Source organism: Bubalus bubalis, chromosome 1, assembly GCF_019923935.1.
Source record: "Bubalus bubalis isolate 160015118507 breed Murrah chromosome 1, NDDB_SH_1, whole genome shotgun sequence".
Classification (NCBI taxonomy): domain Eukaryota; kingdom Metazoa; phylum Chordata; class Mammalia; order Artiodactyla; family Bovidae; genus Bubalus; species Bubalus bubalis.
This window is the reverse complement of record NC_059157.1, coordinates 21,965,959-21,990,853: the sequence shown is the minus strand read 5'-3', so window position 1 is coordinate 21,990,853 and position 24,895 is coordinate 21,965,959. Positions and strand designations below refer to the sequence as shown.

The window sequence follows — 24,895 nt, the reverse complement described above, 5'->3', positions numbered from 1 at the left end:
TTGGATTTTGTGTTCCTACCACAACAAGAGACATCACAAAAAAAAAAAAAAAAAAAAGAAATGCAAGCGTGCTTCCAGTAAATATATACTTACTGAGCATTACTTTATGCTCTGTACCTCATGGGAAAAAGATATTTAAAACTTTCTCTTTTTTGCTTTAATTACTGGAAAACTCAAAGCTAAACTTGCTGCATAATGACAGCAACTGTACACATCTCAAAGTTTGGAATTTTACTTCTCTTTACCCTGTATCAGTGCTTCTCAGCAGTACACAGAAAATTACTTCTGAAAGTTTTTGAAAAGTACAGATGCCTGGACATCATCCAAAATGTATTAAATCAGAACTTACGGCAGAAGTAGCCAGGTACTTAAACTGCACAAAACTTAATGGTTGATCCTTATGTGCACCGTTGTTTAAAATCACTGCTCTATATCATTGATTTTCAAACCTCTATGTTTATACGAATCAGCTTGGGGACTTGGTAAACTACAAATGTTCAGGTCTCACCCATTATGATTCACTTGGTCTCAAAGGAGACCAATGATCTGGCATCTCTAAAAAGCATCACAGTGTTTCTGATGCAGGCTTTCAGTGAACCACATCTTAAAAATCATTATGGGATATGGATTTTATTTTATGATTTTGTTTGTCATGATATGTTCACTTATTGTAGTATAAACTGCTAAAATTCCTCTGGTGATTAAATGCAGTCTTTAAAGTCTTAAAAAAAGAAACAAACTTAAATATCATTGAATCCAGTGGTTTTCTAGATTTCTGTGCAACTTTATGATTAATTGAAGCTCTACAAAGAGTAGAAGGATTGTGCAAGAGAAAAGTCTCTGCCTTCCCCACCCCCCATGTTGCCCTGCAGCCCTACTAAGGTCTACTTTGATCTCTTCATATGTTGGGTTGCTGTTGTTGTTTAGTTGCTAAGTTGTGTCTGACTCTTTTGTGACCCCATGGACTGTAGACTATGAGACTCCTCTGTCCATGGGATTTCTCAGGCAAGAATACTGGAATGGGTTGCCATTGCCTTCTCCAGTGGATCTTCCTGACCCAGGGATTGAACCCATGACTCCTGCTTGGCAGGCAGATTCTTTACAACTAAGTACCTAGGAAGCCCCCAAATTGGGTTTACTATGTAGTATATTCTTGGAAGAAACAGTTCTAAATCTCCAAGGTATTTGAAAACCACACATTAGTCCAATGTTTGTGTTTCACAGATGAGATAACAAAGTCCTTAGAGAAGTTTTCTTTGCTGGCCACAAGCATGAAACTAGAAAATGCAAGAGTCTGGAAAAGCAGAAAACAAGAAAGTAAAATTAAAATTTACAAAATAATAATAAGGTATGTCCCTTGTTCTCAAAGAACCTCAAGTGTAACTGTGAGACAACAATGTTGGAAATGGAATAAGAAACAAAGTGCACTAGTGTCCATTTTCTTCTGTAGAATGTGCTTTGGGGTGACTAAGAGAGGCTATATGAAAAAAGCAGAATTTGAGCTAGGCTCTCACATTGAGTATGAATTAGAAAGAAAAGGAAAGCATGGAAGCACACAGCCTGTGTCCTTTTGTGAAGGAGGAGCTTAGCGTGGCATTTGAACAGGCTAAGGAAGAGACTAGACTAAATGGGCCTTACAGCTCTGGGTTGAGGAAAAGGAGAAAGTAGGTTTGAATCAATGGTTTAGAATTGTTATATGAAGGACCTTTTGAAAAACAATATGAATAATTCCTTCCTAACTTGCTTCTTAACTTTTCAAACCTCCCAATTCCTCTTTGTCTCTACTCAGAAATTGTGTTCTAAAAGACTATCAAATAAATGCAAGCAAATGATCAGGCAGAACACTCATAGACTTTCTAGAATGGCATATGTTGGGGAATACACAGACAGAATGCTCCTCACACTCAAGTGCAATACATTGGAACAGACAACAGATCCTGAGAAAGTCAGAGCTGGAACCAAATAGCCACATGCCATTGCAGAACCTTGGCCCCTAGCTCTGTTCTGCCATTCCAGCCTTCCTTGCTTGGGGAGAACCAACCCTTTTGCTGGAATCCTAATAGCGCTGGGGTCCACAATAGCCCAGTGGCTTCCAGACTTTATCCACCATCTAAACACTCTACTATCTTGCTACTTAAAGGGCTTCCTAAAGACCAACATTATCAGTATCAGCTTGGACTTTATTAGAAATTCAGAATCTCAGGCTGCAACCCAGACCTACTAAATTAGAATCTCTATTTTAACAAGATATCCAGGGTATATGTAAGTCCATTAAAGTTTGAGAAACACCAATTAATTAAAATTGATTTACTTCAGCATTAGCTATAGCTCTTGTCTTCGGCAACTTAATTCTTACCTCTCAGAGACTCAACAGATGGAGTCCTACCATTTCCCAGGGAGAACCTTTTCTTCTGAACTTGAGTCACCCCGGAGTAACTGGGTCAGCATTCCTCAAACTAGTGTTCTGTGAAAAATGAACAAATGGGTAAAAGCATGCCATGCTCAGATGTGTTTGAGAAATGCTTGGTTAAATAAACCTAAATAATTTTATTTACTTCAGGAATTCTCAAAGCTTACAATATGCTAATGGACATTATAATGCTTCAGTAAACGATCGTGGGAAATACACATCACAGAAAAGAGAATTTCGCTAATTTATTTGACTATTCAGACATTTTTCTCAAGTCAGAACTATTAACATCTCAAGTGAAAAATCCCTGCTAGGATCCTCAGATACCGGTTTGGGGAACATTAAGCTAGATCACGTGTGTGCTGTAAACAGCTGATAAAAGCGGCGCATAGCAGCTCTTGCCAGTGACATGTTTTCTTATCCCAAGACTCTAGTGGACTCAATGCATGTATTTCTGACTTCAATCCCTCTCTTCTCTTTTGCATTGTTATCTTTGTACATTGTCACATGACCACCCAAAGACCTAGAAATGGCTGAGATTAAAAGACTAATAAGAAGAACTAAATCCCTTTCTTCCTGAGCCCTAAATGTTAACCATAACCCTTCCCTTGTGTCCAAATCCATCTGTACAGGGGCTTTTGTCTCTCAGAGACCAAACTGGGAACTCTGCTACCAGATTTCTGGTCGGATGGTCAAGCAGTCAGAGGGTCCAGTGACCTCCATGTGCTCAACGTTTTATTAGCTATGGTGAGGGGTGCAAAGGAGTAAGAAGACATTCTCTCTGCATCTGAGAGCGTCAGCCTAATGAAGGATTAAGAATATGTTTCTAGAAAAGGCAGAAATTATAAAAGACTCAAGGGAAAACCATGGGATTTAAAGAAACAAGATTTATTCTTGACCCTAAGGAGTTTACAATTTTTTAAGAAAATAGACAAAAATGACTATAAGAGAACAAGGGGCCCACAAGTACAGGGCAAAGGGGTTGATTAATTGTTGGGAAAAGGGAATAGGAAAGGAGTCATAGAGAGGACAACTAATAAATTATGCCCTGGAGAATGAGTAGGATTTTCCACATGGAGTAGGAAATGAGGTGAATTCTGAGCTGAAGAGTAGCATCGATTTCAAGCTGACACGAGAGAGACACAGATCAAGAAAGATTTGTCTGATCTTCACGCGTGTTAAAAAAAATCCCACTCTGTACAAGTAGAGAGAACTGGTGTGAAATTAAGTTGCAGTCCCTAGACTGGCGATACAAATGCAAAGGAGGAAGAAATGAGTAAAGAGCAGAGTGGTTCTTGGGAGCTGAGCCAGCTGTCCTTGTGTGGGAAGCCGGAGGAGAGAACAGAGCAGTCCAGTGTCAGGACAGTGCAAGAGGGTGGAATCAAAGCTAAGAGCAGGAAGTCCCAAAATACAGATTAAAGTTTGGGTCACATCTGCGTCAGACAAAGGCGCTTAGAGGTGGTCAGTTGTGTGCTGACACTGGGCAACATCGAGAAAAGCCCACATAACAAGAAACGTTTCAGTAGGGTCTCATTGTGAGTTATCTTGAGATAAGCTCTAATGCCGGTAGGGAGAATTGGAGGAAATCCTAGAGTGAGAGATAAATGTAGGCAATGTTTAAACAGAAGGGAAAATATATGTAAAATAAAGCAACGGCACTATAAAATTCGTAATCCCTCTGAGAAATGAAGTACATAGGAAAAGTCATGGAACACATCTGGGAGGGGGAAGGGCTGGTTTCTGGATCAGCCTTGTCCTGACTAAGCCTCTTCTTGGTCTCAGTTGTCACGTTGCCTTAAAAATAAAGATAATCTGAATGGTCTCAAGTTTTCCTTTGAGCTTTAAATTCTATGATCCTCAAAACAAAGATGGCACAGAGTGAGAAAATGAAGCAAAAAGACTGAGAGCACGGTTTACTTGAATGTAGACACTGAGTAGAATTCTATCTGAGATATAAAAGATGGTTTTTATTACAATATAGAAGTAAATATTCAGATAACTGAAAATATTAGTATGTACTTACCACTGCATTTATTACTACTAATAAAACCTCTTCCCTGCTCTATCACTGTATGTAATTTAGAAAATGCTATTGAGGCTAAGAAAATAAGAGAAAAGAAATTTGTTGAGTGCCTACTGCTTATCAGTTTGTATACATAATGCCTGAAATTTCTGTATGTGGAAAAAATGACTGTTACTTAACAATTACTTGGAATATTAAGCATAAGCATCTGTTCAATTTGTATACAATCAGATTGGTCCATTCAAAAAAGGGAGGAAATAATTTGTAGATGTTTTGGTTGGGGGTGGGCAGTATGGGGGTAGGTTGTTTTTGCTTTACATGTTAAACTACAGTTACTGTGACCTTGGCAATATGGCATGGTCACATTTGCTGCAACATACTATAATAGTGGCATTGATCCAATACATAAAAAATCCCAGCAAAATCCAATTTCTCATTAACCAGGAGGGCTTTTTAATATCCCATGTCACCTTCTGCTGAAAAAGAACCCTCTGCCTCCCCGGATTGGATAAATCAGAGATTGATTGAGATTGTGACCCACCTTCTCTCTATATATCAATCTAAAGATGTCAGGCAGACTGTTAGTGCTGCTTGTACCGTTCCCACTGCTGTTTGTTTGTTTTCGGAGTGTTCCTCTTTGGATGAATAAAAATACTCTGTCCTGTGAGCTCTAAGAGCAAAATGTGCCACTCTCTTGACCCCCCCCCCACCACGGCTCCATCAATATTGATTTGAAACAAACCCCTAGGGTCGTCTGTGTTCCTGGCAACGTTTCAATACTAACATGTGGTTAATTTTTTAGAGGGTTTTTCTTTCCCTTCCTGTGCTCAAGAGGAGCCGTGGAGTGTGTGGGAAACAGCAGCTTGATGGGCGCATCTGTGGCGCTTGCATATTTTCCTTAGAGATAGTGACCCTTTCTTCCTAACCCTTCTCCTTCCACTGCACGTTGTGTCCTAGGAACTCAGAAAGACACACATCTCCCAAATGCTTGGAGGCCTTGTAAGAACATTCCTAGTGACCTGGTATATGAGAAAGTTCATAGAATTCTTACTACTCTCTTCCTCACAAAATTTATCGATGTTAATGCATATTATCACATTTACAGCCATTTATATTCAATATGTGTTGGTGCATTGTGTTACTGAATGCAGAGGCTCTTATAAATACTTGCTCAAAGGATGTCAGTTCTATTAAATAACTAATTTCTGACCCAGAGCAGAAGAAACATCTTTAGGTAAATAATGGAGCTCTGACTTTTTTTTTTTTTAACCACTGCTCTTATCTTTTCCAGGTAGGGCAATGAGTTGTGTTGTTTTAATTTGAAAATTTTGTGAGAACTGTCAGCCAGAAGAGTATTGCTGTTTCTATTTTCAGTAACATAAGAAACCACCCACCTTAAAATCCTATTGTATTGAATAAACACATTTCTTAAGATTATTTAACTTACTTCCTATTTTTATAGACATACTAAAACTCACATTTTGGTTATATTTTGCTCAGCAAATAACAATTTTAAAGATTATAATTCTTATTTTCTCCTTGGTTGGACTTTCTAAGTTTGTAATGAATCGATGCTTTCAATCCAGAAGACCTTTACAATAGGAACACCCAATTCTTTAACTTGCTCACAGTAGAAAAATATGTACTTCAAATTATTTTATCAGTAATGGTGTCAGGTTCTATGAAAAAATCTATGTTTTCTCATGTATTTGACCATTAGTTATCTGCAAACATCTGTGGTTAAATAAAATTTGAATAGAATTTTATCAAATTGAATAATGACACACACCAAAGCAGAAATCCTGTGGAAATGCCATTTCTGATTAAATAGCCACAGAATGTTTAAGAAATGCCTGAAAATTTGATAAATGTAAAAAAAAAAATTATTCTTAAAACTTTATACTAGGGCTCAACTGTTACCAGAAGAACAGAGTGGTGAAACTTTACCAATCTAGCAAGAGATCCTCCGCAACAGCTTATAAAACAGGTCTGCTCCTGCAAATCACTTCACTGGTAAATTTAGGTTCACCTTGAAAAAAATAAGGGAAATATGGGCTTCCCAGGTTGCGCTAGTGGTCAAGAATCTGCCTGCAGTGTAGGAGACCCGGGTTTGATCCCTGGCTGGGGAAGATCCCCTGGAGAAGGAAATGGCAACCCACTCCAGTACTCCTTTCTGGAGAATCCCATGGACAGAGGAGTCTGGAGGGCTACAGTCCATCAGGTCACAGAGAGTCGGACATGACTGAAGTGACTTAGCATGCATAAACACCCAAATACCCCAGACAGAGGTGACACCATGAGGCAGTGGGGATTTCAGAGAGAGAAGAAAGGGATCATTTGCTTTTTGTAGTTCTAGTATATTTTTACAAAAATACAGTTATTTATTTCATAGAAGTAGCATAATGAAGACCTGGAAAAGGAAATTTGGTGAGTAAAGAGAAAAAATAGAAAGATACGTGCATGGCAAGCTTGAGGGACAGGGTGAACCTGTGGAGTTCAAGTCAACTGCTCTCTGTGTATTTGGTTTTATCTTTGCTGTGCTTCACACAAGCCTTTAGTCAGAGCTAATCTCGGATCGTGCCTCAACTCAATCAGTGTAAATCTATTTTTCAAACATGTTTCGTGTCCTGTATTTCCAGAACCCCTTGTACTTCCATGCCATCCATCCTTCTGAGTCTTATTCAATTTTCAAGGCTCAGTTTAATTGCCTTCTTTATGAAGCTGACCCCATATCTCCCAAATAGAATCTCTCTCTTTTTTTTTTTTTTTTTGCTTTCATGGCACTCTGCTCTAGCTCTAAACTCATACTCATCCCATTTTGTTTTGGCTGCTTGTTTTCATGACAGTCTACTAGATGTAATATGAACTTCTTAAATGAAGAGAAGATTTGTTTTATCTCCCATATACAATACAGTGTTATTGACCTAAGAGTTGCTCAGTAAATATGGGGGAAAAATGTATACAACCACTTACCTGAAACCCAGACCTAAAAAAAAAGAGAGGTGGGCCAAGTTTGCACTATATGTAACTTAAACATTCAAAAAGAAGAGATTCACATGGGCTAACATACCAATTTGTCAACTAATGTGTACATTAATCGTGTGTAGTTTTCCAGAGTATATATTTTAACCTTCTCTCTGGAGAAGACTCTTGGGAGTCCTTTGGACTGCCAGGAGATCAAACCAGTCAATCCTAAAGGAAATCAACCATGAATATTCTGAATATGCTGAAGCTGAAGCTCTAATACTTTGGCCACCTGATGTGAAGAGCTGACTCATTGGAAAAGACCCCAATCCTGGGAAAAATTGAAGGCAAAAGGAGAAGGGGACAGCAGACGATGAGATGGTTAGATAGCGTCATCTACTCAATGGACATGAATTTGAGCAGTCTCTGGGAGACAGTGGAGGACAGAGGAACCTGGTGTGCTACAGTCCACGGGGTCGAAAAGAGTTGAACACAACTTAGAGACTGAACACAACAACTAGTTATCATCTCTTACAGTCAGAACCTAGCAAGCCAATCGTTTCTTGATTTACTAATCTTAGACAATTTTTTCATTGGTAAAAAAGCTATAAGCAACTCATGTCCTTTCCAGCTTTAAATTGCTACTCCATGGTCTGTTTGTTTCATAACTTCACCATGAAAATAACAGATATTTATCACTAAGTACTATCCCATCTTCCTTGGGCTTCTGAGAAGAATGATACTGTACTATCTTAAACCCACCTTCTGAAAACAGAGAAAGTTACTTTTATTTGTTGTTTCAACCTCCATTAAATATGTATACTGTATGTACATGGGGCTTCCCAGGAGACGCTAGTCTTAAAAAGAGTGCAGGAAGGTAAGAGACATGGGTTCGATCCCTGGGTCAGGAAGATCCCCTGGAGCAAAGCATGGCAGCCCACTCCAATATTCTTGCCTGGAGAATCCCATGGACAGAGGAGCCTGGCAGGGTATAGTCCAAAGGTTCACAAAGAATTGGACACGACTGAAGTGACTTAGCACGCACACACATGTATTTATTTATACCTCAAACCCAAATATTTTAAGCAAACTCAATCCCATTTTCAAGTGCTATTTAATATTATTCTTAAAGTAACTTGCAAGCTTTATCAGTCACATTTTATTAATACTCTGTGCTTATTTGTGTTTATACAATTAGTAGCTAAATAATTACTATTCATTGTAGTAAGCAGTTAACTCCACAGGAGACTTGTATTATTGAATATGACCATTTGAATTAAAAACCATCGAAACTTATGGGTCCTTTTCATGGGCCCATGGTTTATACAGAGAAAAGCTAGGCATGTAGACAGAGACCCTCTTCAGTGTGCTGGAGAGAGTCCCCAGGCAGAAATTTGGGTTAAGAGTTATGGCCATATTGGGAAAGAAGAGGCATGTTTGGTTTCTTATGCACAAGAGAAAAGCAAACAAACAGGTCTTAATGATCTCAGGGAATTGGAGGATGAGTAACCGCAATATTTTGGAAGTAAAAGGCTATTTTTCAAATGTCCCTTTCACTCCAAGAAATATTATACCACAAAGACGTTTTTGAGTTTTCACTGAGTCTTGTAAGGACACAAACAATGAACCACTCTACTGCCAGCACATGTTCTCATCAGTGCATCGGAAAAGTTCTCTCCAATTAAAAAGGCAAGTTCCCATAGTAGCTGTTTATGTTTTCTCTCTTTAGAAACTTTGACTCTTAGAGCGTGACAGTATTATGTGGATGTTCACTAAAGAGTGGAATTTTGTAGATAACTGATTATTAATTAATCAAAAGATACTTTTGAATCCTACTATTGGCAGTTTCTTTGCTAGGTCCTTCAGTGGTTACAGGAAGCTTGAGTTCCCATCTCTTCTCATGTGGGTTTTAAAAATTAATTCAGGCATCTATATGTGCAGGAAATACTTGATGATACAAGGGAGCTATTGTGTTGCACTGCGCTTAGTTGGTCAGTTGTGTCTGACTCTGTGACCCTGTAGACTGACTAGCTATTTCTTTTCTAATTACTAATCATCAAAAAGAGATCAGTGAAAGAAATATATGTGCTAAAAGTAAATGATATACAACCTGGATTTTTTTTAACTTTCCTGAAGAACGATTGATAAATATATTTGTGTATACTTGAGTATACAACATGATGATTTGATATTCATATATGTTGTGGAATGATCACCGAAATCAAGATAATTGACTTAGTTGTCACTTCACATAGTTAACTCATGTGTGCGTGTGTGTGTGTGTGGCGAGAAGACTTAAGATGTCCTCTCAGCAGCTTTCAAATATTAAGTACCACGTTATTAACTATAGTCACCACGCTGTACGTTGGAGTCTCAGAACTTCTTCTTCTAAGTGAAAATTTATGTATTTTCACCTGTATTTCCCCATTTTCCCCTTCCCCACAGCCCCTGGCAACCACCATTCTCCTTTCTGTTTCTATGAAATAAGTTATATTGATAAGATTGTCTTTCCCCCAATGTGTGTTCTTGATCACCTTGTCAAGTATTAGTTGCCCATATATGCATTGTTTTATTCTGGGTTCTATTGCATTTCACAGAGAAGGCAATGGCACCCCACTCCAGTACTCTTGCCTGGAAAATCCCACGGACGGAGGAGCCTGGTAGGCTGCAGTCCATGGGGTCTCGAAGAGTCAGACACGACTGAGCGACTTCACTTTCACTTTTCCCTTTCATGCATTGGAGAAGGAAATGGCAACCCACTCCAGTGTTCTTGCCTGGAGAATCCCAGGGACAGGGGAGCCTGGTGGGCTTCCGTCTATGGGGTCTCACAGAGTCAGACACGACTGAAGTGACTTAGCAGCCGCAGCAGCATTGCATTTCAGTGGAATCTTCTGGTTTTTATGTCAGTCCCATATTGTTCTGATTACTATAGATTTGGTATATACTTTGAAATTCGGAAATATGCCTCCAGTTTTGTTCTTTCTCAAGATTGCTTTAGCTATTCAGTCTTCTGTGATTCCATATGAGTTTAGGATTGTTTGTTCTATTTTGTAAGAAACACCATTTGAATTTTGACAGGAATTGCACTGAATATGTAGATCACTTTAGGTCACATGAATATTTTTGTAATATTAATTCTTCCAATTCAAGAGCATGTGATATCTTTGCAATTATTTTTATCTTCTTCAGTTACTTTCATCTGTGTCTTGTAGTTTTTAGTGAACAGGTTTTTCTTTTTTTTTTGGTTAAATTTATTTCGAAGTATTTCATTGTTTTTGGTGCTATTGTAAATGAGATAGCTAATTTCTCTCTCACGTAGTTAATTGTTAATGCATAGATGCAACTGGTTTCGTATGTTGATTTTGTATCCTGCAACTTTACTGATTTCATTTACTAGTCCTAACAGGTTTTTTAGTGGAGTCTTTAGGGTTTTCTATAAATAAAATTATATCACTTGGAAATAGAGATAATTTTACTTCTTCTTTTCTGATTTTAATGTATTTTATTTCTTTTCATGGCCTAATTTTTATTGCTAGGACTTCCAGTACTATATTAAATAGAAGTCATGATAGTGGGCATCCTTGTCTTATTTCTGATCTTAGAGGAAAAGCATTTAATTTTTGACAACTAAGTACAATGTCAGCTGTGGGCTTGTCATGTATGTCCTTTATTAAACATGATTGGTTGAGAGTTTTTATCATGAATAAGCGTTGAATTTTGTCAAATTCTTGTTCTGCATCTATTGAAATGATAATATGATTTTTGTCCTTCATTCTGTTAATGTAGTGTATCATAGTTATTTTTTTGCAAATGTTAAACCTTGCGTCACAGGGATAAATCCCACTTGATCATGGTATAGGATCCTTTTAATGTGATCTTGAATTCAGTTCACTAGTATTTTGCTGAGGATTTTTGCATCTGGGTTCATCAGAGACATTGACTTGTAATTTTATTTCCTTGGAGTGTACTTTTTCAACATTGATATTAGCATGATGCTGACCTTATGTCTTTCAAGTATTTCTTCCTCTTCACTTTTTGGAAGTATTTGAAGATTGGTATTAATTCATTTTCAAATATTTGGTAGAATTCACCAGTGAAACTGTCTTGTCTGGGCTTTTATTTGCTGGGAGAGTTTTGATTACTGTTCCAATCTCCTTGCTCCTTCGTCTGTTCATATTTTCTGACTTCATGATTTTGTCTTGGTATGTTGTATGTTTCTAGAAATTTAGCATTTATTCTAAGCTATCTAATTTGTTGATATATATTTGTTCATAGTAGTCTCTTATAATTCTTAGAATTTATAATTGTATTAATTTTAGTCATCCCTCTTTTTTTCTTAGTCTAACTAAAAATGCTGGGAAAGATTGAGGGCAGGAGGAGAAGGGGACGACAGAGGATGAAATGGTTGGATGGCATCACCAACTCAATGGACATGGGTTTGGGTGGACTCCGGGAGTTGGCGATGGACAGGGAGGCCTGGCGTGCTGTGGTTCATGGGGTCGCAAAGAGTTGAACATGACTGAGCAACTGAACTGAACTGAACTAAAGATTTGTCACTTTTGTTTATCTTTTCCCAAAAACAACTCTTACTTTTGTTTATCTTTTCTATTGTCTTTCTGGTATCTATTTCATTTATATCTGCTCTAATCTTTATTATTTCTTTCCTTCTGCTAACTTTGGGCTCAATTTGTTCTTTTTATTTTTTCCTTGAGGTATAAATTAGATTGTTTTTTTTTTTTGAGATCTTTCTTTTTTCTTAATGTAGGCACTTATTGCTATAATCTTCCCTCTTGGAATTGCTCTTGCTGCATTCCGTAAGTTTTGGTAGGTTGTGTTTTTACATTTTCATTTGTCTTGAAATATTCTTTTATTTACCCCTTTGCTCCTTCCCCATTCTACCCCATCCCCCAATATGGGTATCCTTTCCAGATCTTTTTTCATGCAGCTGTATGTGTATAGAAATACAGAATTTTACTTTGGGGGGTGTGTGTGTACGCGCACGCACATGCATGTGTACATTAGCATGTTCATTCAGTCTGTAAAGGATTTCAAGCTACAGGGTGTTGCTTTCTACCTTTATTTCTCCGCTTAACAAACCGTCTTGAAGCACTTTCCCAATGAATAGCAGTGTTCTAAGTTCACTTGTGTAGGTGTTGTCCTGCACAAGGACATGAGACTGAAGCACTTAGTTGGGGCTGATGGGCAGTTTTATTCATTAAACAATGGACCTTGGCTTGGGGCTGCATCTCTTCCAAAGGGCACAGTTTTCTAACTCAAATTGAAGTGCTGGACAGGATACTGTGGCTGTGTCAGTGCCTGTGAATCTACAGCATATTTGAAACTACTGGGTGCTTATCTAGGGAATCATGGTGCCATAATTTTTACCCTAAAAAAGTTTCTGCTGATAGCCGCATAGGATATTTCCAGTTCTTTGGCCACTAGTAAAAAGAATTACTTAACAAATAGTACTGGGCATACAAATTTTTGACATAAATGCAAGTAATTCTCTAGGTTAGTTATCTAAAATTAGAGTGACAGGTTGAAGAATATGTCCTACCTTAATTTTAACACATTCTGCTAAATAGCCTTCCAAGTAAGCTATAAACTTGTATTTCTGAAGACGTGGTCAAGATATTTTTTTTTCTTGACAATCTGATATGTGAAAAATAATAATTCCTATTCTTTACTTAATTTGCATTGTTTTGATTACCAGAGAAGCCTAGGATTTTATGTCATTATTAATTCTTCTGTGAATAGTCTTGTATGTTTAGACCATTTTTACTAGGTTGCCTTTTTATAATTTCTTAATTTTTCATTACATATGATCCAAATTGTTTCTCAACTTGGCAACTGTCTTTTAACTTGTGCTAGTCTTTTCATTTGTTGATTATTATACTGTGTCATGTTTCATAAAATATTTGAGTTGTTTTGTTTTTAGGATATTTATGATTAATATGCCTTTCCTCTTGCAAGAGAATTTTAAAATCAATTTATCAAATGTAAGTGAAATATGGGCTGGAAGAAGCACAAGCTGGAATCAAGATTGCCAGGAGAAATATCTATAACTTCAGATATGCAGATGACACCACCCTTATGGCAGAAAGTGAAGAGGAACTCAAAAGCCTCTTGATGAAAGTGAAAGAGGAGAGTGAAAAAGTTGGCTTAAAGTTCAGAAAATGAAGATCATGGCATCTGGTCCCATCACTTCACGGGAAATAGATGGGGAAACAGTGGAAACAATGGCTGACTTCATTTTTTGGGCTCCAAAATCACTGCAGATGGTGACTGCAGCCATGAAATTGAAAGACGCTTATTCCTTGGAAGAAAAGTTATGACCAACCTAGATAGCATATTAAAAAGCTGAGACATTACTTTGCCAACAAAGGTCTGTCTAGTCAAGACTATGGTTTTTCCAGTGGTCATGTATGGATGTGAGAGTTGGACTGTGAAGAAACCGAACACCGAAGAATTAATGCTTTTGAACTGTGATGTTGGAGAAGACTCTTGAGAGTCCATTGGACTGCAAGGAGATCCAACCAGTCCATTCTAAAGGAGATCAGTCCTGGGTATTCATTGGAAGGACTGATGCTGAAGCTGAAACTCCAATACTTTGGCCACCTCATGCGAAGAGTTGACTCATTGGATAAGACCCTGATGCTGGGAGGGATTGGGGGCAGGAAGAGAAGGGGACAACAGAGGATGAGAAGCCTGGATGGCATCACCAACTCAATGGACATGAGTTTGAGTGAACTCTAGGAGTTGGTGATGGACAGGGAGGCCTGGCGTGCTGCGATTCATGGGGTCACAAAGAGTTGGACACAACTGAGCGACTGAACTGAACTGAAGTGAAATATGTTTTTTAAAAAATAAAGATAAAGTAAAATTGACAAAATAATGACAACTTTTAAGCCGAAAGGCACACAGTGTTTATTATATTATCTTTGTCTCTCTTTTTTTTTTTTTTTTTTTTTTTTGGTGGGGCTTCCCTGGTAGCTCAGTTGGTAAAGAATCCGCCTGTAATGCAGGAGACCCCAGTTCAGTTCCTGGGTTGGGAGGATCCCCTGGAGAAGGGATAGGCTACCCACTCTAGTTTTCTTGGGCTTCCCTTGTAGCTCAGTTGATAAAGAATCTGCAATGCTGGAGACCTGGGTTTGATCCCTGGGTTGGTAAGATCCCCTGAAGAAGAGAACAGCTACCCACTCCAGTATTCTGGCCTGGGGTTGCAAAGAATTGCTACTGAGTGATTTTCACTTTCTTTTTTGGTATATATTTAAAGAAATTCATCAAAAAATGTTTTTTATCTATTTCTTTTGGGATTTTTTCCTTATCTTTATTTTTACTTTTTAATAATCAGCTCTCCACGTTCCATTAAAAATCACATGGGATTTTGGGTTAGACTGCTTTGGATTTATAAATGAATTGGAGGGCAGCATTTCATTCATTCATTCAGTCAGTCAACTTTTATTGTGTGACAATAATATGTCTACCACTGCTCTAGATTCCTGGGTTGTATCAATGAGCCAAGCAGGCAACAATTGCTACATTCTAGTGGTGAAAGACAATATACATAATATGTATATGTAATATATACACAAGATGTGAAGCATGTTAGAATTTTCCTATTCAGAACCACATATCTCCTCATTTGTTCAGTGTTCTTTTAGTATTTTTTGGTGACATTTTTGGTTTTCTCTGTAAAAGTTCTTATTTTTTCTCATTCAGTTACTTCTATATATTGTATGATTCTTTGTTGTTATTGTGATTTTTTTCTATTCCATTTTTTAAATGTTTAAAGACAGTGCACACGAATGCGTCTATGTTTTACTTTGTTGAACCAAATCCTTTTGTTGTTGTTGTTGTTCTAATAAGTTTTCAGATGATTCTCTGAGATTTTAAAGGCACTAATTTTCTTCCTTTGTAATATAATCCTCACTGATTTGTTGTTGCTGCTATTATTTTTGTTGTATCAGGCAGAACTTCAAGTACAGTGTTGAATAGAATTTGTGATAATGAGCATTTTTACTTTTTCTTAATATTGTAGGAGTGTTTCTAATGTTTCACCATTATCCTCAATATTTACTCTAATTATCTGATACTGTTTTAATCAAGTTAAGAATGTTGCCTTTCAAAAACTTGCTACTTGAGACACTTTTTGTTTTGTTGTTGTTCTTTTTATCAAATCACTAACAGTTGGTCTTAAATAGGTTTTCAATGTTATGAATGCCTTTATGACATTTTTGGTGTATAGTTGCCATTAATCTATTACCATAGGGAATCAATGGATTTCTTGTGGAATTACTCCGGGTCGGAATCTAGTTTTTATTCTCATTTTTGTCTGAAGCCATAGAAATGGCTGTCTCTGTAACATGTTTCAGTGTTCCTCAACCCTCACTATTCTTTGAATGCATCTGTGGAACTTTCAGAACGCACTAACATGGCTCCGTGCTACACAACTGAATCAGAATTTGGTCAGTGGAGCCTTAGCATGTCAAAGTTTTCAAAGCTCTACAAGAACCCTTATAATCAGCCACTGCTGGCTATTGCTCCACTGTGTGTGTGTTCACGTGTGTGCTGAGCAGTTTCAGTCATGTCTGATTCTATGCGACTCTATGGACTATAGCCTGCCAGGTTCAGAGGTTCTCCTGTGTGGCTCCTGGCAGCAGTAGCACTAGCTGGGAACTTACTAAAAATGCAGTGTTCTATCTCCGTCAGACACCTGCAAGTCAGCAGTTCTCTGTGTTTAGGAAGTTCTTCAGATCATGTTGATGTGCACTAATATATAAGAACTCCTGATAGAGTTCGTTGTAGACAGGACAGAAAGAAGGGAAAGGGGGAGAAAAGGGAGAGGAGGGGAGGAAAGGGAGAAAAAAGAATAAAGGTGGGTGGTTTATCTTCTAAATTTCTAGATTAATAGCAGTAAGATGGTGCCAGTCAATGCGTGACTAAATCTACTTTTTAATCTACATGTATTCAACTCAAATCTCTCACTTCACTTGAATTTGCATGGGCAATATAGCCTTTTGGGTCACCTTTAGAATTGAAGAAAATGCCTTAAAGGACTAAAAGTGTTAGTGGTTTCTAATCGGGTAATAAGAAGCAAAGCTGAGTTGAATCTGGACACTCAGAGTTTCCAGTTCTGCCATTTACTATGTCTGTAGCCTTGGGAAAGTCTTAACTTGCCAAGGTTATCATCACATGGGGGAAAAAAATGAGAGGATTGGCCTAGATAAATAGTTCTCATACTTCTTCAATGTGAGGGCTCTTCATTAATGTCAGAAAACCCACAAACACACATAACATGTTGATAGTTATAAAATATACAATGGCAAAAAATTTACTCTGAATTTACTCTCTCATGGAAGATTTAGTACAAAACAGTAACAATTTAAGTAAATGTGTAATCCTAAAAATACCATGAGAGTAGCCTTATGCACTTTTCACATTTAATTTTGCTACTAAAGAGAAAACAAAGTGCCAATTCTTAGATTTACTTGGGATTATTATCTGAATAATATTCAGATACTACTCTGAATAAGATACTGAGAAACAATTCCCATTCTTTGAAGTTGTATCACTAAACTTGAAAGGCAGTTAATGTTCTTTCATTCAAGGAAACAACCTTATGAAAAAGTTCTCCATTGGAGTGACATTGAATTTGAAACCAAGGGGTTTCCTCTGATATACTCAGGCAAGGGAGAGGTGTTTTAAGCCAAAGGAGCATTATTACTGAGTCAAAAATAGAGTTGCCAACAGATCCTCTTCCGAGGATGAATAAATTAACAAACTGTGGTACATTCAATAGTGGAATCCTATTCAGTGCTGAAAAGGAATGAGCTATCTTAAATGCATATTACTAAGTGAAAGAAGCCAATGTGAAAAGGCTACATGCTGTATAATTCCAACAAAATACATTCTAGAAAAGGCAAAACTAATGAGACAGTAAAAGGATCAGTGATTGCAGGGGTGAGGGGAGGGAGGGAGGGATGAGCAGACAGAGCACAGAGGGTTTTTTAGGACAGTGAAAACACTCTGTCAGGTGCCCTATTGATGGATGCATGTCATTGTATGTTTTTTCAAACCCACAGAGTGTACAATTGAGTGTACAATTCAAGCGTGAATCCTAAAGTAAACTATGGACTTTGAGTATGATGTGTCAATATAAGTTCATCAGTTGTAACAAATGTTCCATCTGGTGAGGAATGTTAACAATGAGGGAGGCTTTGTGTGTGCATGCCTGTGTGTGTGTGTGTGTGTGTGTGCGTTGGAGGGGCAGGGAGGGTAAAGGGTATATGGGACATATCTGTACCTTCCTTGCAATTTTGCTGTGCATCTAAAACTGGTCTTAAAAAATAAATGAATAAAGGCTTAAAACTCCCCCCCAAAAAAATAGAGTTGTCAGATAAAATACAGAATTCGCAATTACACTTGAATTTCAAATAAACACCAAAACATGTTTAGAATAAGTATATCCCATACAGTACTATCTCACTCAATATTTGGGACTTTACTAAAAATATATATTTTGTGTTTATCTGAAATTCAAATGTAATTTTTTTTGGCTAAATCTGGTAATCTTAGTTGCAAATGAGAAAGAACACGGCATATTTGAGAACCCAAAAGTTCTGTACTTCTAGTACAGTATTTCCTAAAATATAGTATGGTTTATGTGTGGTTACATCAGATAGTGTAAAGATTTTTTATTTTAATAATTTTGTCATTTTATAGAAAAAATATAAGAAATAAAAGATTTTCATTTTTATTTTATGCAGCATTATATATTAAAAGTTCATTGTTTCCATTGAGATATATATGATTGACATATAACATATTAGTATTAGGTGTAGATAGTAATGATGTGAATTTTGTATATATTGCAAAATGATCACTACACTGAAGCCTAGTTAACTTTTAGCATTATACATAGTTACAGTTTTTTTGTAATGAAAACTTTTGCGATCTACTCTGTTAGTAACTTTCAAATACACAATGCAGTATTACTAATGTATAGTGCTATATAGTACACTCCATGACTTTTATTTTATAACTGAAAATTTGTACTTTTTGACTCCCTTCACCCACTTTTCCCACCACATCCCCAACCAGCCTGCCTAGTAAGCACCAATCTGTTCTCTGTATCTATGAGTTTAGTTTTTGTTTTTGTTTGTCTGTTTATTTTAGATTCCACATTTGAATGAGAGCATATAGTAGTTTTCTTTCTCTGTCTGATTTATTTCACTTAGTGTAATACTGTCAAGGTCCATTCATGTTGTCACAAATGGCACGATTTCATTCTTATTTGTGGCTGAATAATATTCCATTGTTCATTTTCTTTATTTTCTTTACTCATTCATCCATCACTGGACTCTTCACTTGTCTCCATATCTTAACTATTTAAATAACACTGCCATGAACATAATGATACATTTATCTTTTCCAGTTAGTATTTTTGTTTTCTTCAGATAAATACTTAGAAGTGGAATGGCTGGATCAATTTCTTTATTTTTTTGAGGAACCTCTGTACATTTTTCCATACTGGCTGTACCAGTTGACATTCCCATCAACAATGAGCAAAGGTTTCCTTTTCTCTACATCCTCACCAACACTTATTATTTCTTATCTTTTTCATAATAGCCATTCTGACAACTATCTGTGAAGAGATATCTGATGCTTTTTTGATTTGCATTTCTTTGATAACTCGTGATGTTGAGCAACTTTTCATGTATCTGTTATCTCTACATCTTATTTGAAAAAAATGTCTATTCAGATCCTAAAAGTGCATTTAAAAATTTTTTTATTGAAGTACAATTGCTATACAGTATTGTATTAGCTTCTGCTGTACAGCAAAATGAAGCAGTTATACATATACATAAATCCCCTCTTTTTTAGATTTCCTTCCCATTTAGCTTAGAAATGCATTTTTAACTGTGAAACATTAAGTCTACTTAAAGATAAATATCAAGAAATATGGAGTTGTCCTCAGAATGATTGAATTTGAGGAACACTGGGCAGGATCAGAAAGTGCTGAGAGGTAAAATTAGAAAAGTAGACAGAAGTGAGGTCAATAAAGGACTTTTCTTCTGAATTAAGTCATGTATTTTTCTGGAAAAGAAGTAAATTTTTATTTATGCCTTTGTTATCTACGCCTAAGGAAAGACCATCATAATACTCTTGGAAATAATTTATGGAATTTTAATGTTAAGTAGATGTTTTCCTTATGTTTTCAAGCCAGAATAAGTCCTGTATCCTTTAATATCTGAGCTAGCAAAGAGCTTCTGAGAATTGTAAACAAAACAACAACAACAACAAAAAAACTACAGGGATTTTCAGGTTATTGTGTAGGCATGATGACACAGAACACAGAATAATCCATAAAGGCTGATTTTGTGTCTAAATAAATATATACATTAATTGACCTTGAGTGTCAATCTAAAGCTTTAGCACTTAAAGTGAAAACTGATTACGGAATGCTTACAAAATTATTTAGCTAGAAATTATATCCCAACCAAAAATGAGCCTTTAAAGCCAGTGGAGGAAGTCATCCTCAGATTCCCCTGAGATAGAGAGGAATTGCTGCCCACACACCTTGGTTCACACTTGCCACTTCTGAGTACTCCTTAGGACCTGCTGCATAAATGTCCTTTGAAACCATTTAGGAGACTGTGTAGGAAATTTACAAAGTCTGGGCTAAGAAATGCTCCATTTGAAGCCTCACTGAAGTTTAAAAATTGAGCAAATATGTGACCAATTTTTTTTACATCCCTTTTAAATGGGAGGGGAGATTAATAGAGAGTGAACTACCACACAATTGCAGTCATCTCACACGCTAGTAAAGTAATGCTCAAATTCTCCAAGCCAGGCTTCAGCAGTATATGAACAATGAACTTCCAGATGTTCAAGCTGGTTTTAGAAAAGGCAGAGGAACCAGAGATCAAATTGCCAACATCCGCTGGATCATGGAAAAAGCAAGAGAGTTCCAGAAAAACATCTATTTCTGCTTTATTGACTATGCCAAAGCCTTTGACTGTGTGCATCACAATAAACTGTGGAAAATTCTGAAGGAGATGGGAATACCAGACCACCTAACCTGCCTCTTGAGAAACCTGTATGCAGGTCAGGAAGCAACAATTAGAACTGAACATGGAACAACAGACTGGTTCCAAATAGGAAAAGGAGTACATCAAGGCTGTATACTGTCACCCTGTTTATTTAACTTATATGCAAAGTACATCATGCAAAATGCTGAGCTGGATAGAGTACAAGCTGGAATCAAGATTGATGGGAAAAATATCAATAACCTCAGATATGCAGATGACACCACCCTTAGGGCAGAAAGTGAAGAAGAACTAAAGAGCCTCTTGATGAAAGTGAAAGAGGAGAGTGAAAAAGTTGGCTTAAAGCTCAACATTCAGAAAACGAAGCTCATGGTATCCGGTCCCATCACTTCATAGCAAGTAGATGGAGAAACAGTGGAAACAGTGGCTGACTTTAATTTTCGGGGCTCCAAAATCACTGCAGACGGTGATTGCAGCCATGAAATTAAGACACTTACTCCTTGGAAGAAAAGTTATGACCAACCTAGACAGCATATTAAAAAGCAGAGACATTACTTTGTCAACAAAAGTCCATCTAGTCAAGGCTATGGTTTTTCCAGTATTCATGTATGTATGTGAGATTTGGACTATAAAGAAAGCTGAGCACTGAAGAATTGATGCTTTTGAACTGTGGTGTTGGAGAAGACTCTTGCAAGTCCCTTGGACTGCAAGGAGATCCAACCAGTCCATCCTAAAGGAGATCAGTCCTGGGTGTTCATTGGAAGGACTGATGTTGAAGCTGAAACTCCAATACTTTGGCCACTTGGTGTGAAGAGCTGACTCATTTGAAAAGACCCTTATGCTGGGAAAGATTGAAGGCAGGAGGAGAAGGGGACGCCAGAGGATGAGATGGTTGGATGACATCACCAACTCAATGGACATGGGTTTGGGTAGACTCCGGCAGTTGGTGATGGACAGGGAGGCTTGGTGTGCTGTGGTTCATGGGGTTGCAAAGAGTCAGACATGACTGAGTGACTGAACTGAACTAAACACAGACACTTAATATGATGCTACAATGTATATATCAAACTTTAAATGAGGGTGATATTTATCTCTGTGTGTCATCTAATATTAAAATGATATTGGCATATGTTATTATTCCTTAAAGATAACATACAAAGATTTTGTGGTTGAACAGATTATATCTGGCAAGTGGGAGATAGTAGTTGTGTTTTTTTTATTACCTCTGTTTACCTTTATTACCAGTCTGCATAAATTTTATCTCAAAATGCACCTGAATAAAAATTAAGGCTGACTTATTGAACTTGCCTAGAAATTCTGGCATAAAATAATTACATTATTTTTAGCTTCTGCCAGTCAACTCAGATGAAAATCTTCACTGCTTCTGAAGAAACAAAGATTTAATCACTTTCTGATTCTTCAAGCAGGATATTATGTTAAGAAAGGAAAGTCTAGAATGAGGAATTTATTGTCAAATGAAATTTATAACACTAATATGAGATTTCATACTAGTCCAGCTGGCTTTAGATCAAATAATTCAGAGTGAAGTTGAGCCAAGCTCTTTGCTGAAAGGTCTCTTTCTTTTACGGGTGAGCAAGGAGTATTAGCAGCCCAGAATAGCCAGTAAGATGTGTATGGAATCAAAGACAGTGTAGAGGCCAGAACCTTGGCTTGTGAATCAGGAAGTCTTAATTCTATTCCTGGCCTAGCCTTTAATTTATTATGCCTGTCTATGGGATGCCACAACTCATTGACAAGCAGAACATTCAGGCAGTGCTGAATTTGCTGAGCCAAATATCTTCTATTTGGAAGCATCCGGGTATTTCACTGAATTTTTTGGTTCCCTTCCAAATGCTTGGCATAAGGAAAACGGAGCCTGTGCAGCTCTAAGGGAGGCACCCTTTGCTCTGGACCTCATGTTTGCCCAGTCTGTGAAATGTCCAATAACTTACACATCATCCCCACTCCCTGTGTATGTGCTGTGTTCTATGCTGTTCAATAAAGAGCCTTTGGAGAAAGAGAGAGGGTCAGATTATCTTCCTCAGAGGGAAGGAAAGAGGGGTCACAGAAGCTCCCGTTCAATGGATTCCAGTTTATGACCCTGGAGAGAATGATCCCCTAAAATCTCTGTTTATCTTCCCCTATACCATTGTGATCAAAGTGACTTCACTGCCCAGGGACTAAGTAGCTCAAGGGAGTAAAGAAGGAGCTCTTTCCAATTGCCCAATTAACACTGCGTGGCTTGGCCATCTTAGGTTTTGACAACAAATCAGATTGAAAGGAGGTTTTTCTCGTAATTTGCCTAAGTATACACTGACTTGTGTTTGAAAAAGAAACAACTGGAAATCTGTTCCACAGCAGCTGCGTACATTATCTATACCTTGACAACAGCTGGTTATAGTCTCAAGACAACAGGATGTTTCTGTTCTTAGCAGGACACAGGCACATACTGGGAGAAAGAGACATATATCACATGGTTGACTCAAGGTCAAAAAAACCCTTCTCATTAAAAAAGCAGATTGAGACTATCCCATTAAGAATAGCCTGTTCAAGTTCTCAACAGGCACTTAATTCTTAGGCTGTGTTAAAGAGGGTATACGGAACATGGAGAAATACTTGCCTTCTCTGTCTTCATGGTCAGAAAACATGTAAAGTAATATATGTAATCCTTGGTACCAGCCATTAGTTGGGTCACTGATAGAACTATCTCATATCCAGAGAAGAGTAAACAGAACTAATAAGGATTTGAAAACATTATAATTATGTTTTCATATATATATATATAAACAATATAACAGAAATAATTAAAGGAACTGAGAATGATTTACCATGAAAAAGAAAATAAGTGCAACATAGTTTTTCAAATATTTGAAAGGCTGTTTCGTGGAACAGGCTTTACTTAGGCTGTCTAGTTCTGGAGGGAGAAACTGGGAAGGTAGAGGAAGGCAGAATCTGTCTCCATAACATTTCTAAATGGCAGAGGATGAGATGGTTGGATGGCATCACCAACTCAATGAACATGAACTTTGGCAAACTCAGGGAGATAGTTTGGGACAGGGAGGTCTGGCATGCTGCAGCCCATGGGTTGCAAAGAGTCAGACATGACCTAGCAACTGAACAATAGCAACAGCATTTCTAAAACTTATGCTGTAAAAATACGAAAGCAGTAGCGTCCTAGGAAACGATGCAGTGCATGCAGTAGATGGTCAATAAACATATCCTGAATGATTGTTAAATAAAAGCATAAAGAATTGGGCCAGATGCTTCAAAGATATCTTGTAATAAGTTGTGGTCATTGGCGTTCTTCCAAAACATAGTTTCTATATGTTAGAAAGAATATAAACCAGGGTGTGGGAGTTGGAAGAGAGTGTGCATGATGTGGAAATGATTACTAAACTAATTGTGGAAGGAAGGCAAAGTGGAAAGAGACTAGGGCAAGGCACAGGGAGAGCCAGCTTTAGGCCTGTCAGTTTACCAACAGAAATGTGACCTGGACCTAAAACTCGCTGGAATCACTTTCCTCACCTGCAAAGTCAGAACATTGGTGTCCTGGACCTGTAGGTTTCAAAAGTCTCAGGTGTTGAATGAAGTATCCAAGTGGCATAATGAGTAACCTAAAGAAACAAATTTTGACTTACTTAAGTAAAAATACAAATAGATATGCTCATGATAATACATTTTAGGGAATTTTGCAAACATAGATAAGGGATGATACCAAGAAAGTAAATAAAGGAGCCACTACCAGAAAAAAAGAGAACCTTCCAGAAGGTCATTAAATTTAAACCTGCAATATATACTGAACTCTACCTGGGCAATGGAAGCAAATATTAGGGAGAGTAAATGCATCAAATAAATAAAATGCATTATTCCAATATATGATTATGTTGACTACACCTTCATTACAGCTGTTGGTTTAATTGTCAATATTTCCGTTCAAGTCAGATTCTGAGAATGATTCTCTATCTTACTGGTCCCCGCTCCTAGTGTGTGTGTGTTGGAGCCCCTGTGCATTACCTCGCCACAGACCATAAGAGCCAACTGTGTGCATCTCTCCCAAAACTGCACTCAGTAATGTCTAGCTGGGAGCTTGAAATTGGCCATGGATGTATTTACACTACAGAGAAGTCGGCACACACTACAAATCAGGGCTTCTTTTTATTTGGAGATCCAGTTGCTAAAGATTTTCTGACGTATCACTGCCCACTCACTCCCTACTTCCAAGAAATAGGATCCCTAAACAGTTACTTCTTTTTCACTTCGATCTCAAAATATAGGACTTGATTATATAAATAGGACTTGATTATAGGACTTGATTATAAAAATTTCTATTATTTCCTTATAATCACTGTAACATGGGACCTCAGCAGAAAAAAGGACTATGGCTAGAACTAGAAGAATCATCTTAGGATAAACTAAACTGTTTCACCTGTATTTGTTGTGTGGCAT

General features: G+C 37.4%; 1 protein-coding gene across 6 annotated transcripts in view; it reads left to right on the top strand.

Annotated features, from left to right (window-relative positions):
- Positions 1 to 24,895, top strand: part of DLC1 (DLC1 Rho GTPase activating protein) — a 434,197-nt gene that overhangs the window by 89,336 nt on the left and 319,966 nt on the right. Inside the window, exon 1 of one of the 6 annotated variants that reach the window (XM_044937824.1) lies at positions 8,572 to 9,086. The exons of the other annotated variants lie outside the window; for them this stretch is intronic. The gene's annotated coding sequence lies outside the window, so the exon portion shown is untranslated. Of the gene's footprint in view, positions 1 to 8,571; positions 9,087 to 24,895 lie in introns of those variants that run through there. 6 annotated transcript variants of the gene reach the window in all.